General features: G+C 34.2%; 1 protein-coding gene across 2 annotated transcripts in view; it reads left to right on the forward strand.

The window, feature by feature from the left end:
- Positions 1-13,013, forward strand: part of Hr4 (nuclear hormone receptor 4) — a 235,840-nt gene that overhangs the window by 115,913 nt on the left and 106,914 nt on the right. The window lies entirely within an intron of this gene.

Here is a 13,013-nt window from a genome sequence, read left to right on the forward strand (position 1 = left end):
TGATATCTCAGAGGGCAGTGACCATTGAGAAGGCCATTGTAATATATTTTTTGTTTTTGTCTTTGTCCTGGTGTGTTAGATCATATACATATTCAGGGATTCTACAGTATTCACTGCCTTTCCTCGATCAACCGTTTCCATCTCTCTCTGTTGTCCCATTCTCCATCGTTTAGGCCTCTCTTGCTCATGGCGTCGTCTACTTCGTTCCTCCAGGATCTTCGGGGTTGTCCTCTTTTCCTCCTTCCTATGGGGCTCCATTCGGTTATTCTCTTTATCCATCTGCTGTCATTAGTTCTTCTTACATGTCCATACTACTTTAGTCTTTTTTGTTCTATATACGTTAGTATGTCTCTTTCTATTGATGTTCTTTGCTTTATTTCGTCATTAGTTCTCCTATCTATTCTTTTTACTCTGCAGCATCTTCGCAGACATTCTATCTCTGTTGCTACTATCTTACTCCTTATTTATGATCCAATTTTCAGCCCCATATGTCATAATACTTCGCACTAATGTTTTATAAATTTGTGTTTTTGTCTTCATATTTAGGTGTCTATTCCACCATACTGAGTTAAGTTGTCGGATGGCTGTTCTTGTTTGTCCTAATCTTTGTGTAATTTCTTCCTGTGTTGTTGCCTTTTTCGTGATTATAAACCCCAAGTATTTGAATTTATTCTTTCCTTTGATTGTTACGCTGTCATCAATCTGTAGATCTTCTATGTCTTCTTTACTTGGAGATAGGTACTCTGTTTTCACGAGGTTAATATCTAGGCCAGCCTTGGTATATTCTTCTTGTAGTTTCTTCATCATGTAGCTGAGGTCGTCTTGGTCTTGTGCAATCACTACTTGATCGTCTGCAAAGCTTAACGTATATAGGTATTCGTTCCGTAAAGGTACTCCCATGCCTTCGCATTTTCTTTTCCATGTAGTCAAGGCTTTCTCTAAGTATATTTTGAATAAGGTTGGAGATGTGGAACAACACTGAAGCTTTTGTAGCTTCTATGAGTTCCGTCTGTATTTCTAATTTGTACATTGCCTCCCGTAGTTCTGACCTTAGTACAGAATCATACGCCTTTCTCAGGTCCACAAATGCCAAATGTATATCTATATTTTTTATTTTTGTTAATAACAGTTGTTCCAGTGTATGTGGTGTATGCATGATCTTCCTGCCCTGAAGCCTGCCTGATCCTCCCCGATTTTGCCTTTTATCGCTTGCTCTATCTTTTCTTGCAGTATCTTCCCATATAATCTTCCTATTGATGATATTACGCTTATTCTTCTGTAGTTTTTGCATCGTTTTCTATCTCCTTTCTTAAATATAGGTGTCAAATATGCCTCCATCCATTCCTTTGTGAGCTGTTTTCCATTTATGGCTTTCTGAAATATCCATTGTATCATCCGATGTAATTTTTTTGATCCGTATTTTATAAGCTCAGGTGAGATGCCTCCAGGTCCCGTTGCTTTCTTATTTTTGATTGCTTTTATGGAAGTTCTCATTTCCCTATCTGTTATTTCTATTTCTTGTTGTGGGAATCTGCTTCGTCTTCGCCTGTGTTCTTTTTCAATGAATTGTGGTCTTTGTTCTGTTAATAGTTCCTTGTAATGTGTTAGATCAATGTTATCTTAATTGATTGAGTTCCTAGGTCCGGAGTTCTTTCTGATGATGGATGCTTTTTTATAATCCACAGAAAGGTTCTGGACTGTCAGATTCTTCATTTCCTGCAATTCCTTTGTGACCTAGAACTCATCAAAGTTACTTTGTGGCATTCCACCAGGTTCTTGAGAGATTGTTTACAGTCCCAAATCAACTTTGACTTACAAGTAAATAACTTTAGAGGCTTTAAGGCAATTTGGCTGTCTGATAAAATAAGGACTTTTGCCCTACAAGTGCCAGTTGAGATATTCTTGGACACTAATGTCCATATCACGTATTTCTACCTGAAAGATACTTGGAGCGCTTCCAAGAAATTTGGATAGTCTGAAATTGTGCCCAGTAAATCCCACTCCTGCCTTTTTATCTGTTTTAGATTCATCCGTATACCATACGAGTGAATCGTCTTCCAGTTTCGGTTTAACTTTTTCGGTTCACTCATTTGGTGGTTTTTTATGACCACTTCAAAGGTTGTTTCAAAGTAGAATTTGACTGGCATGGCATCTGTCAGCCTGTCCTTAAAATGTAATGGAATTTCTTCCAAGATTTCCAAAGCAGGAAATATTCCGTTCTTACTCGGAGATTTAAAAAGTTTGAAGCTTTTAACGGCCCATTCGATTTGGTTTTTTGTAAACATTTTTTTTTATCTCTTGGAACCTCTTCCAACTCGATACTTTGCGATACATCTTTTAGTATTTGTTAAAGTTAGTAAGTGTAAGTATTTTATGAAGTTTTGAAAACAAAAGTATTCAGTGTTTTATTGTTGTAGAAAATAAATATTAGATCATTTTTATACTCTGTTCTGTTGAATTCCATTTTTAAAACGGTTTAATTTTTTTCATATTATGCTATTTGAGACGTCTTTAATACCAGATTTTGCAGATTCGGAGTTTGGCTTAACAAATTACATTGTTTTTAGAAGGATAGGTACCTCATTCATACTAGATAAAACCGAAGTGGAGGTGTGCTTATTGCGGTAAAAAAGGATCTCTAATCTATGAGATTGTAGGTTTCCGAAAAGAAGTTTGGATTATCGTTCAAGCTGAAAAAGATACTCAAAAACGTCTGTACACATGGCACATGAATTGAGCAATTGTCACGAAAGATTTTTAGTTTCCATTTCCAGGTAAAATTACAAACCGTTATACGATATTGGTTGAAGAATATTGCACTTTCAATCGCCCTTTATTCTGTTAGTGATGCTAAATTATTATAAGCCAAGTTTTTTTCGTTCAAGCTGCATACAGTACAGTTCCTACTGAGCGATTCATCCGTGACCATCCCACCTCTACTCGGAAGTAAATCGCCAAAGAACTAGTGAAAGTCAAACCATCTCGTAGTGACTATGACTGGCGAGCCAATAACGGTACAGACAAATTTCACTTTCAAAAATTAACTGTTTCCTACTTTCTCTTCTTGGCGTAACAATCGACTTTGCACTATGCTCTGTTGAACAGCAATTCACTCTTAATAACAATGTTACGGTTATATACATTGCGATTTTTATCGTGAAAAAAATTCGTTAGGGATAGAAGTTCAACTCAGGTCATTCTCGCCGAATTCTTGCTTGGGTGGTCAATGTTAAAGTCCTCTTAAAATATTTCATGAAAACATTTTAGCATATATATATATATATATATATATATATATATATATATATATATATATATATATACATATATACTACTTTTCCACAATTTTTCTGTCCTCCATGAACGTTATTCGTTTATTTAATGTCAATTGAGCGAGTAAGGCTAGTCCTGAATTAGATTTAATTGAAGTGACTGATGATTGTACAGGTATTAACTATGGATCTCTATTCTCTATAGGTATTTCTTTCACGATTCTTCTTTCTAAATACTCGTCCTCTCGTCTTCGCCTTCGCCTCCCAGCTCAGTCCGGAGCCCATCTCTCAGTTACCATTTTCACTAGCTCGTTCTAACAGTCTGGTTAGTTACTGGTTTTCTCTAAAACGGCTTAAACATTTTTATATTTTCTGCATCATCCAGATTCTGGTACTGTAAAGGACCATGAGTTGGATCCCTGTTCGTTATAAACTTAGTTTTGCGCAAAGGCAATAAATCCTTCCTGTAATTCGCTTTTTAATAACTTGAATGTCTTCCACATTATTTTGTTATGGTTTCTAATTTGGTAATTCTTAGTGTGGTATTTTTACCCTTGAAACATCAAAGTCCAAGACTGTTTTTGTCAGTTTTTTGCATTATACGTTTGTGTAAAGTATGTTAACTTAAATTATATGTTGCATATGTATTGTGTATAGACGGTAGACGACGAGCACTCTGTGATCTTTGTCCCAGGCATGTTTGTATATATGGTATTTGTCGAAGTCTCTGTTCTTGATTTATGTTTCATGCTCGTTCATCCTGACCCTTAGTTGTCTTTCGGTTTGTCCAACGTAAAAATTGTTGCATTTATAGGGTATTTCATAGATGCTTTAATATATTTTTAATTCATTGTTTTGGTTATATTTAGCTGTATATTTTTCTTGTAATTCTAGTCCTATATGTCTACATGTTAATATCTTTTTTGTTCTGTATATTGGGCTAGGCGTTTGATGTAGATTTTGTCTCTTAATAATTCTTCTGCTCTATATATTGGCTAGATTCATTGTAGATGGCGAATTAGGTGGTTGAATTGAGTTGAGACCGACTTAGTGGTATTGAAAATCAAAAGATGGCAGCAGAAATCGACTAGAATGGCGACAAATCTTGAAGCAGACTAGGATCTAGAGAGGAAAGATGATGATGATGGTTGATTGTCGATATATTTAGATTCGAGACCTATTCACTCCTGTTTAACATAATACGCTCAACTGTCTTGGCTTTTATGGTTGAAATATAACTAATTTGTTTGCACAGTTTGTTGATTTTGTGGAAATTTGTAGAATTGTATTAATCATCTTGAAATTTGTGTGTACTGTTGTTACTGAGAATATCCTTTAATTAACCTAGAGAATGATCGTTGACATTATGGATTGAGTAAGACACGTATGCTATAGTGGAGGGCACCGAATGTTTGTTGGATTTTATCTATAAGACTGTAGAGCGGTTGATAATTAATTTTATGGTGGCAAAGAATCCTTTGATTGTCACTCAATCTCTCCATTTGCTGTTTCTATATTGTTTTGTAGATCTAGTAGATATTCAGTCCTTGTCTTCATATATATTGTCTTCGAATATATACTTGTATAAATAGTTTAAATTTTCTCACATATTAAAGATAATTCTTGAATTATTTCTGTCCAACACTGTTCAACCACAAGTAAGACGGGAGACTCTAACAATATTCTACTAACTGCGCCACGTTATTGATCCCTTTTAAAAAAATATATTTTTATTAAAGAAGCTCATGAAGTAAGAGCAATAGTTTATTGATTAAAACTAACTTATTTATCTAACTCATCCCTAGGGTTATTGGATTACACCATTTTTAATCTTAAAGCTGTACTGTATTTTAGTAATTACACCATATTTGGAACAATAACATTATTTGGTAATCAAGCCTTATCAAGTATCTGAAGCTGGAACAACAAATAAAGGGGAGTTCTATCATCTTGGTTTGTTCTTAACAAGCTATTTGATAAAAGTTGATAAAATTTGAAAATAAAAAAACACGAAGATTAAAGTAAGAAACCGTGCAGGAAAATTGGAAAATAAAAAATAGAAATAAGACAGAAGAGCGCCTCTAAAGACAGGTTGAAAAATCAATAAGAAGTTAACAAGAAAACAAAGATATTATAATGTTTCTATACTTGTGTAATGTTCCAAGAACTAAATCATTCTGTTACAGTTTTGTTTTAAGGAAACATAAAATACGTTATGACAAAATAGAACACATTGTAGGACAACTGTTGACTCTTTAATTTAAATGTATCTTTTGATATTTCTGACACTAATTCCATATTTTTTTTACAGGTAAGCTTACATACCGACCTATGATGCTTTGGTTCTTAATAGATAAAGGTAAGTTAACTGAGCAAGAAAGAATAGAAGGAAATCGTAATAGAAGGTCCATTGTTGACTACTTTTTAGATTGCTAAATTGCAATGACAATATCATTGTTTTAATAATGTACGTCTCTCTTCTTTTGTACGTTTCTTAGTTAATGAGCCATGTTTTTTCACAATTATATTAATTCCTTCGTAAAGATATTAGAAAATAAATATTAATTGTAAAGCTATCCTTCAAACATAACCACTAATGCTTAAGTAGATTTAGTTTATAGCGAGATTAACACCCGAAATCCATTAATTCACTAGCAAACTGAAAAAGTCAGTTGTTTCTGTTTTTTTGCTAATTTTAAAATCCAGTTTTTCCTAGTTTTAAAAGATACCTATCGTGGCGTTTGCATTGATAATAGTATTTTCATAAAGTCCAAACACTAAACCAAACACGATTAATGTATAACGTTTATATGTATATTTAAATGTAAAAATTTATTTTTCAGACTAACTCCTTAAATTCTAATGTTCCTTATACAGTGTGTCCGTAAAGTATGGAATAAATTCGATATTTCCTAAATGAAAAACCTTTTTAAAAAAACCAAAACACACCGATTTTTAAATTTTATGTTCTAAATTTTACAATAAAATTGATATAACTGAAAATAACTTGAAAGTAATCCAGTAATTAATACATGACTTTATCTTAAATATTCGAATTGTAGCCTTTGTTGTATTTGACAGTAACCCAAACGTTATACAAATTTTTGTAAAACTTTATTTATGGTTTCTTGAGAAATATTGTTTATTTTTTTACGAATTATTGTTTTTAAGTCTTCAATATTTGCAGGTTTCGTTTTATAAACAACATTCTTCCAATGACCCCACAAAAAATAATCCAAATGATTGAGGTCTGGCGACCTCGCTGGCCATTCAATATGTCCACGTCTTCCAATCCACCTGTTCGGAAAAATTTCGTTTAGATACCTTTGAACATCTACAGCATAATGCGGAGGCGCACCATCTGTTGAAACCATAAAATTTTGATCAAAACCTCCAGAATTAATTCTACTGGGGTAAATTAACTAAAGTAGGTACGAGATACCCCCTTAAAAACTGAAGGTATGCTGGGCCCGTTTCAAATTACCATCGAAAAAGTAGGGTCCAATGATTCTATTTCTTGCAATGCCAGCCCATACGTTTACCTTTTACGGGTATTGTGTATGATGTTCCCGCATCCAGTTGGGATTTTCTTATGCTCAGTAGCTACAATACTGACGGTTGACCTCGCCATTTAATGTGAATGTAGCCTCATCAGAAAAAATAATATTTTGATCCAAAAGAGGGTTTCGGTGGCAGTTATCCATCATTGTTTCGTAGAATTGTATTCTTTTATCTGGATCATCCTCCTTTAATTCCTGTACAAATGTGCATCTAAATTACATTTTTCAAGTTTTATTACTTTGTGTTTTTTTTGTAAATAGTTTTTTTTTTTTTGTAAATAGTTTATAAATATGTGAAAGTAGACTTATGGGCCTGTAATTCCTGAGGTCGGTAGCATCCCCTTTTTTATGAAGTATGATAATGTCTGCGTTATACCACTGGGTTGGTGTTATTACTTCCTGCAAACATCTAGTGAATAGTTTGGCAAGGACCCGCCATAATCTTTTTCCAGCCACCTTCAAGGCATCTGCCACTATTTCATCGCCTCCGGGGGACTTATTGTTTTTCATTTCTTGCACTGACCTTCGAACTTCATTGGGTGTTACGTCCGGTAAAATTTCAGATCCCTAATTGATTATCTTTGGTAATGATCCACTCCGGTTACATTGCTGTTCTTTGTATAGTTGTCTATAAAAACTCTCTATCGTATTCATAATTTGAATTCTATCCTCAATGATTTGCCCCTGTTCATTTCTTAATTTGTGGACGTTTTTTCTTCCAATGGACATGCTCTGTCTGAGTACTTTCAAGCTTTTGTTTTCTTCTATTACTCTAGTTATTTCAATCGTATTGTATCGTCTCAGATCTTTTCTAACTTCCTTTTTAATTTTCTTATTCAAAATTCTTAGTTCATTTTGGTTATGATCCTGATTTTCCCTAAGTTTTCTTCTTTCCTCTAGAAGATGTTTTGTGTTGTGGCTTAATTTTTTGTTATTATTTTCAGGACGAGGACGATTTTTTGTTATTATTTTTGTAAATAATTTTCAATTATTTACAAAAATAATTACGAAACGAGTAGAAAATAAATTGGAATTTTATCAGCCCATAGAACAGGCGGGTTTTAGAAAAGGCTATGGAACAAACGATCACCTACTGGTAATAAAAAATCTTATAGGAAAATGCACTGAATATAATAAACCACTAGCTTTAATATTTGTCGACTATGAAAAGGCATTCGACACCGTAACCAACAAAAAATGTTGGAAGCCTTGACAGAATGCCGAATTGACTATCGGTATATAAATATAATTAAACATATATACCAAAACGCAACAGCCAGTGTTAGAGTGGGTGATCGTCAAACCCAGAAATTCCCGATACAACGTGGAGTACGCCAGGGGGACACCATATCGCCGAAACTGTTCACTACGCTTTTGGAATATATATGTAAAAGGGCAAAACTGACCGACAAGGGCATAAACATAAACGGAGAAAAGCTTAGCCATCTAAGGTTTGCAGATGATATTGTACTAATAGCTGATAGGATAGATGAGGCCAAAGAACTTTTAAATCAGCTCTACCTTTCCTCGCTAGAAGGGGGATTGAAAATAAATATATCTAAAACGCAGATGATGACAAATCTTGTAGTCAGCGAAGATATATGCGTAGGAACAAGATCCATAGACCAGGTAATGGCCTATAAATACCTAGGTCATGAGATTCGCATAGGAAAAGATAACCAAACCGTTGAGCTTCTCCGTCGTATAAGACTGACTTGGGCAGCCTTCGGCAAGCTGAACCATATTTTCAAATCGTCTGATATACCAATATGCCTTAAAAGAAAAACGTTTAATCAGTGTGTTTTGCCAGTGTTAACTTACGGTGCCGAAACGTTGACCATGTCAAGGAGAACAGTTCAAAAGATCCGTGTGTGTCAAAGGGCGATGGAGCGTGCTATGTTGGACGTTTCACTACGAGACAAGATCCCAAATCGCCAGCTACGACAAAGAACAGGAGTGGCTGATGCAGTAGAGAGAGTAGCAACACTAAAATGGAACTGGGCAGGTCACGTGGCTCGAATGACAGACAATAGATGGACAAAGCGGATACTGGAATGGAGACCAAGAGATGATGCCTACCGAAGTAGAGGTCGTCCACCAACACGTTGGACTGACGATCTAAAACGTTGTCATAGGAATTGGATGCAAGAGGCACAAGATCGAAATAGATGGAAAATTATGAGGGAGATCTATGTCCAGCAGTGGATAAGTGAAGATTGAATGATGATGATTACTTTGTGTACCGTTGTTTTGCAAACATTGAGATCACGACTAACCTTACGAACAGAAGTGTGCGCATCTTCTTCAAAAGCAAGTAGAACATCTTATGCTATATAATACGTTACATAGTTACGATCTGATTTGAGTGCATTTTCAACCGTACCAGTTTCTCGAAATTTCTTTTCAGTCTTACTCACTGTTGACTGCGTTATGGGTTTTTCTGGATATTTATCATTAAATAAATTACACACTTCCATCTGAGTTCGCAATTTGTCTCCAGAATCAATCATCATGAGTATTTCAATTCTTTGCTTTACACTCAAATTCATTTCTACTTCAAATTAATTCTAAGTAATAATACAGAACATTCACGAATTAATACAATTATTGTACTACTTAACTGTGATTGAACGTTACTAAAAATAATTACATTTTACTAAAAACTAGTAGTAGGCTACTTTTTTGCAATTGATAATAAATAATTTATTTTCTAACCGTATATCTTTGAAATTGTATCCATTAGACCGCGATTATTACAATATTTTGGAATCAGTTCATTTTTATCGATCTAAAAATGTCATAAAATATAGGGTTACATTTAAAAAAGAGCCAATGACGTCATCACCTTTTAAATTGAAATTTTGTTGTAGAATGTAGAATATTAAACTTACAAATCGACGTGTTTTAGATTTTTCTAAAAAGATTTTTCATTTAGGAAATATCTAATTTATTCTGTATAGTTTGCTTTTTTCTCTGACGTGTTTCTAGAATCCAGTGTAACTTTCGCAACATCTCGAAACATTCGTAAACACCTTCTGCGAGTCCCCAAGTAAATTCGAGCAGGGGCGTAGCGAGGGCGTAACAGTATCATATTTCAACGGCCTTATACTTCATGACGACTTATGGCCTAAAATTTTATCTTAGCATTAAAATTAATTAGAAATTAATCTACTGTCATACAGATTGTGCTATCATACATTTACGAATGAAGTATAATCATTTACTAAGTCGCTTTACTCAATAACATCATAAACAATATATTACACCTATTTGTGAACCACATTTTAGAACAATAACTCTCCTGTGAGATTTTTTAATGTACCATCGAAGTTTTCTCGCATTGACCAACAAAAACCTCTGATCATTTTGATAGTGCAATGTGCGACCGACCTCTTGAATATAGTTTCACACGATCAAGAGAACCCTGGATTCCCATGAGACCTTGGTCAGATTACCAACACATTACCCACTGAGAAGCCACTTTGCGAACGCCAAAGAACAAACAATGCGAAAGATTTCCGCTGTTGCCGAGTACTGGCTGTCTTAAATAATTATTAAATGTATTTAAATTTAGGAATTTACACACATTATATATATATGTATATATATACAAGAAATACAGGATATTAGTGACTGTCGATATAAAAAAAACCACAAGTATTAGGGCTGCAGTCAGAAGGTTGGCCGAGATGTTAGAGAAACACTCTTTTGACTTTTTGTCGAGCTTTCGGAATGGTTTTATTCCTTTTTCAAGACATAGTCATTGAGATTATTTAAAATAAACTTTGACACTCAACATTAATAACACAAATATAAAATATAATAATGGACAATATATTCTAAAAATTTTGGTCAGGATAGTAAAACTATCGAGAGTTAAAACATATCTACTATCAAAATATCTCATGAAATAAACTAAGTTTATATATATATATATATATATATATATATATATATATATATATATATATATATATATATATATATATATATATATATATATATATATATATATATATATATATATATATATATATATATATATATATATATATATATATATATATATATATATATATATATGAATGTAACTGTTATTGTTGGCAACATTGACTCGCAAAAGCCCTGTTCGCATGACACGAGGAAGGCCATATCGGTGGTCGTTACGCAACCGAAGAGTAGTGACAGTAAAACTACTGAGTGAGGTTATTAACCTGAGCCAACGAGCGCGCCGTGTGCGAAAAAATCGAATGCCGGTTTCACTTCTACCTCTAAAGAGAAAGTTGACCCACATCAGATTGTAACCTAAAGTTACGATGTAAATTGTTGTTTTATAATATGAATAATGTTGGATTCTATGCGGACGACAAACCGGGAAAATGACTCGTTTTTATTTCCTTGTCGATTCTTGCGGTTTATAATTAACTTTAGCCGTCTTTGGTTTAGCTATGAAAATGGTTTGCTAAATAACCAGTTCATTAAAAGTATAATAAAAGTAGATTAATACTAGTATCATTAGCAGTTATTGTATTTGGAATTTTATCCTTCCAGTATATTGTTTGCTCTGCTATACTCTGCTCCAAAATACAAATTAAATTAAAGAAATTAACAAAGCCAACTAAGCCTTGTAAGATATATCTCAACCCCCTGAAAAACCCTCAAACGCGCGAACACATATCACAGCAGATAAATAGTAAAATACACAAAATATCAAATATACCAAACGAAAACAGAACCATTAACGAATGCTGGTATGATACTGAATACCGTGAAATCAATAAACGCATAAACGCAAGAAAAATTAAGCAAGCCAAAGAATCCTGGCTTGAGAATTTATGTAAAGAAATAGAAGACCTCCAAAAAAAGCACCTTTCAACAAAGACAGTTTCAACCTCCACAAGAAACTTAAATATACTGCTGGAATTAGAAAACAGAAAAATGCTCACATACTTAAAAGCGCGGACGGAAAAATTTGTGATCACGAACAACAGTGCAAAGAATGGGAGAGATATATCACTGACCTTTTTGACGATACTTCTAGAGAAAATGCTCCAAATACTGCCTGTGACAACCAGTTAGACAGAGGTCCCAGTATACTGAATTCGGAAGTCAAAAAGGCAATACACCAAGCCAAAAACAATAAATCACCTGGACCAGATCAAATCCCTGCTGAGCTACTTAAACTTTTGGATGAGGAAAGCATTGTCTGCTTAACCACTTTCTTCAACAAAATTTACAACGAAGGAAAAATACCAGATGATTGGTTAGAGTCACTGTTTATAACATTACCAAAGAAAAGCACGCCCACTAATTGCAGCGATTTTAGACTAATCAGTTTGATGAGTCACACACTGAAGATACTCTTACGAATTATACAAAACCGAGTATTCCTTCTATGCGAAAGTAGGATGGGTAATAAGCAATTTGAATTTAGAAACGGTCTAGGAACTAGAGAAACACTATTCTGTATGCGCGTTCTATTACAAAAAAGTTGTGAATTCCGAAAGAATGTTTATGTTTGTTTCATCGACTTCGAGAAGGCGTTCGACAGAGTACAACACGATACACTTTTCGATTGCCTACGGGCAATAGGACTTGACCAATATGATATAAGACTGCTGAAATACTTATATTACAATCAAGTAGCCTCTATCCAAATTGAAGACAGTCCGACTGAAAAAATATCCATTAAACGTAGAGTACGGCAGGGTTGTGTTTTGTCACCCACTCTTTTTAATCTGTACTCTGAAGAAATCTTTAGGGAGGCTTTGGATGACAGACAAGCGGGAGTAAGACTAGGTGGGGAAGTAATCGACAATACTAGATACGCTAACGATACAGCCATTCTTGCAGAAAATTTACAAGATCTCCAAACATTACTAAATCTAGTCAGTGAAGCAAGTTATCGGAGAGGCCTTAAAATCAACATTTCAAAGACAAAGTGGTTGGCAGTTGGAAAGATCAATATAGATCAAAGTCTGATTTCTCTTAATGGAGAGGAGATTGAAAGGGTAAATCATTTCAAATACCTTGGCAGCTAGTTAAATGTAAATTGTGACTCTGATGAAGAGATAATAACCAGGATCGAAATATCACGTAAGGCTTTTATGACCTGGAAACCAGTTTTATGCAACAGAAACCTGTCGATGAATATTCGTAAGAAGGTCCTGAAATGTTATGT

This window comes from Diabrotica undecimpunctata, chromosome 2 (genome assembly GCF_040954645.1).
Source record: "Diabrotica undecimpunctata isolate CICGRU chromosome 2, icDiaUnde3, whole genome shotgun sequence".
Lineage (NCBI taxonomy): Eukaryota > Metazoa > Arthropoda > Insecta > Coleoptera > Chrysomelidae > Diabrotica > Diabrotica undecimpunctata.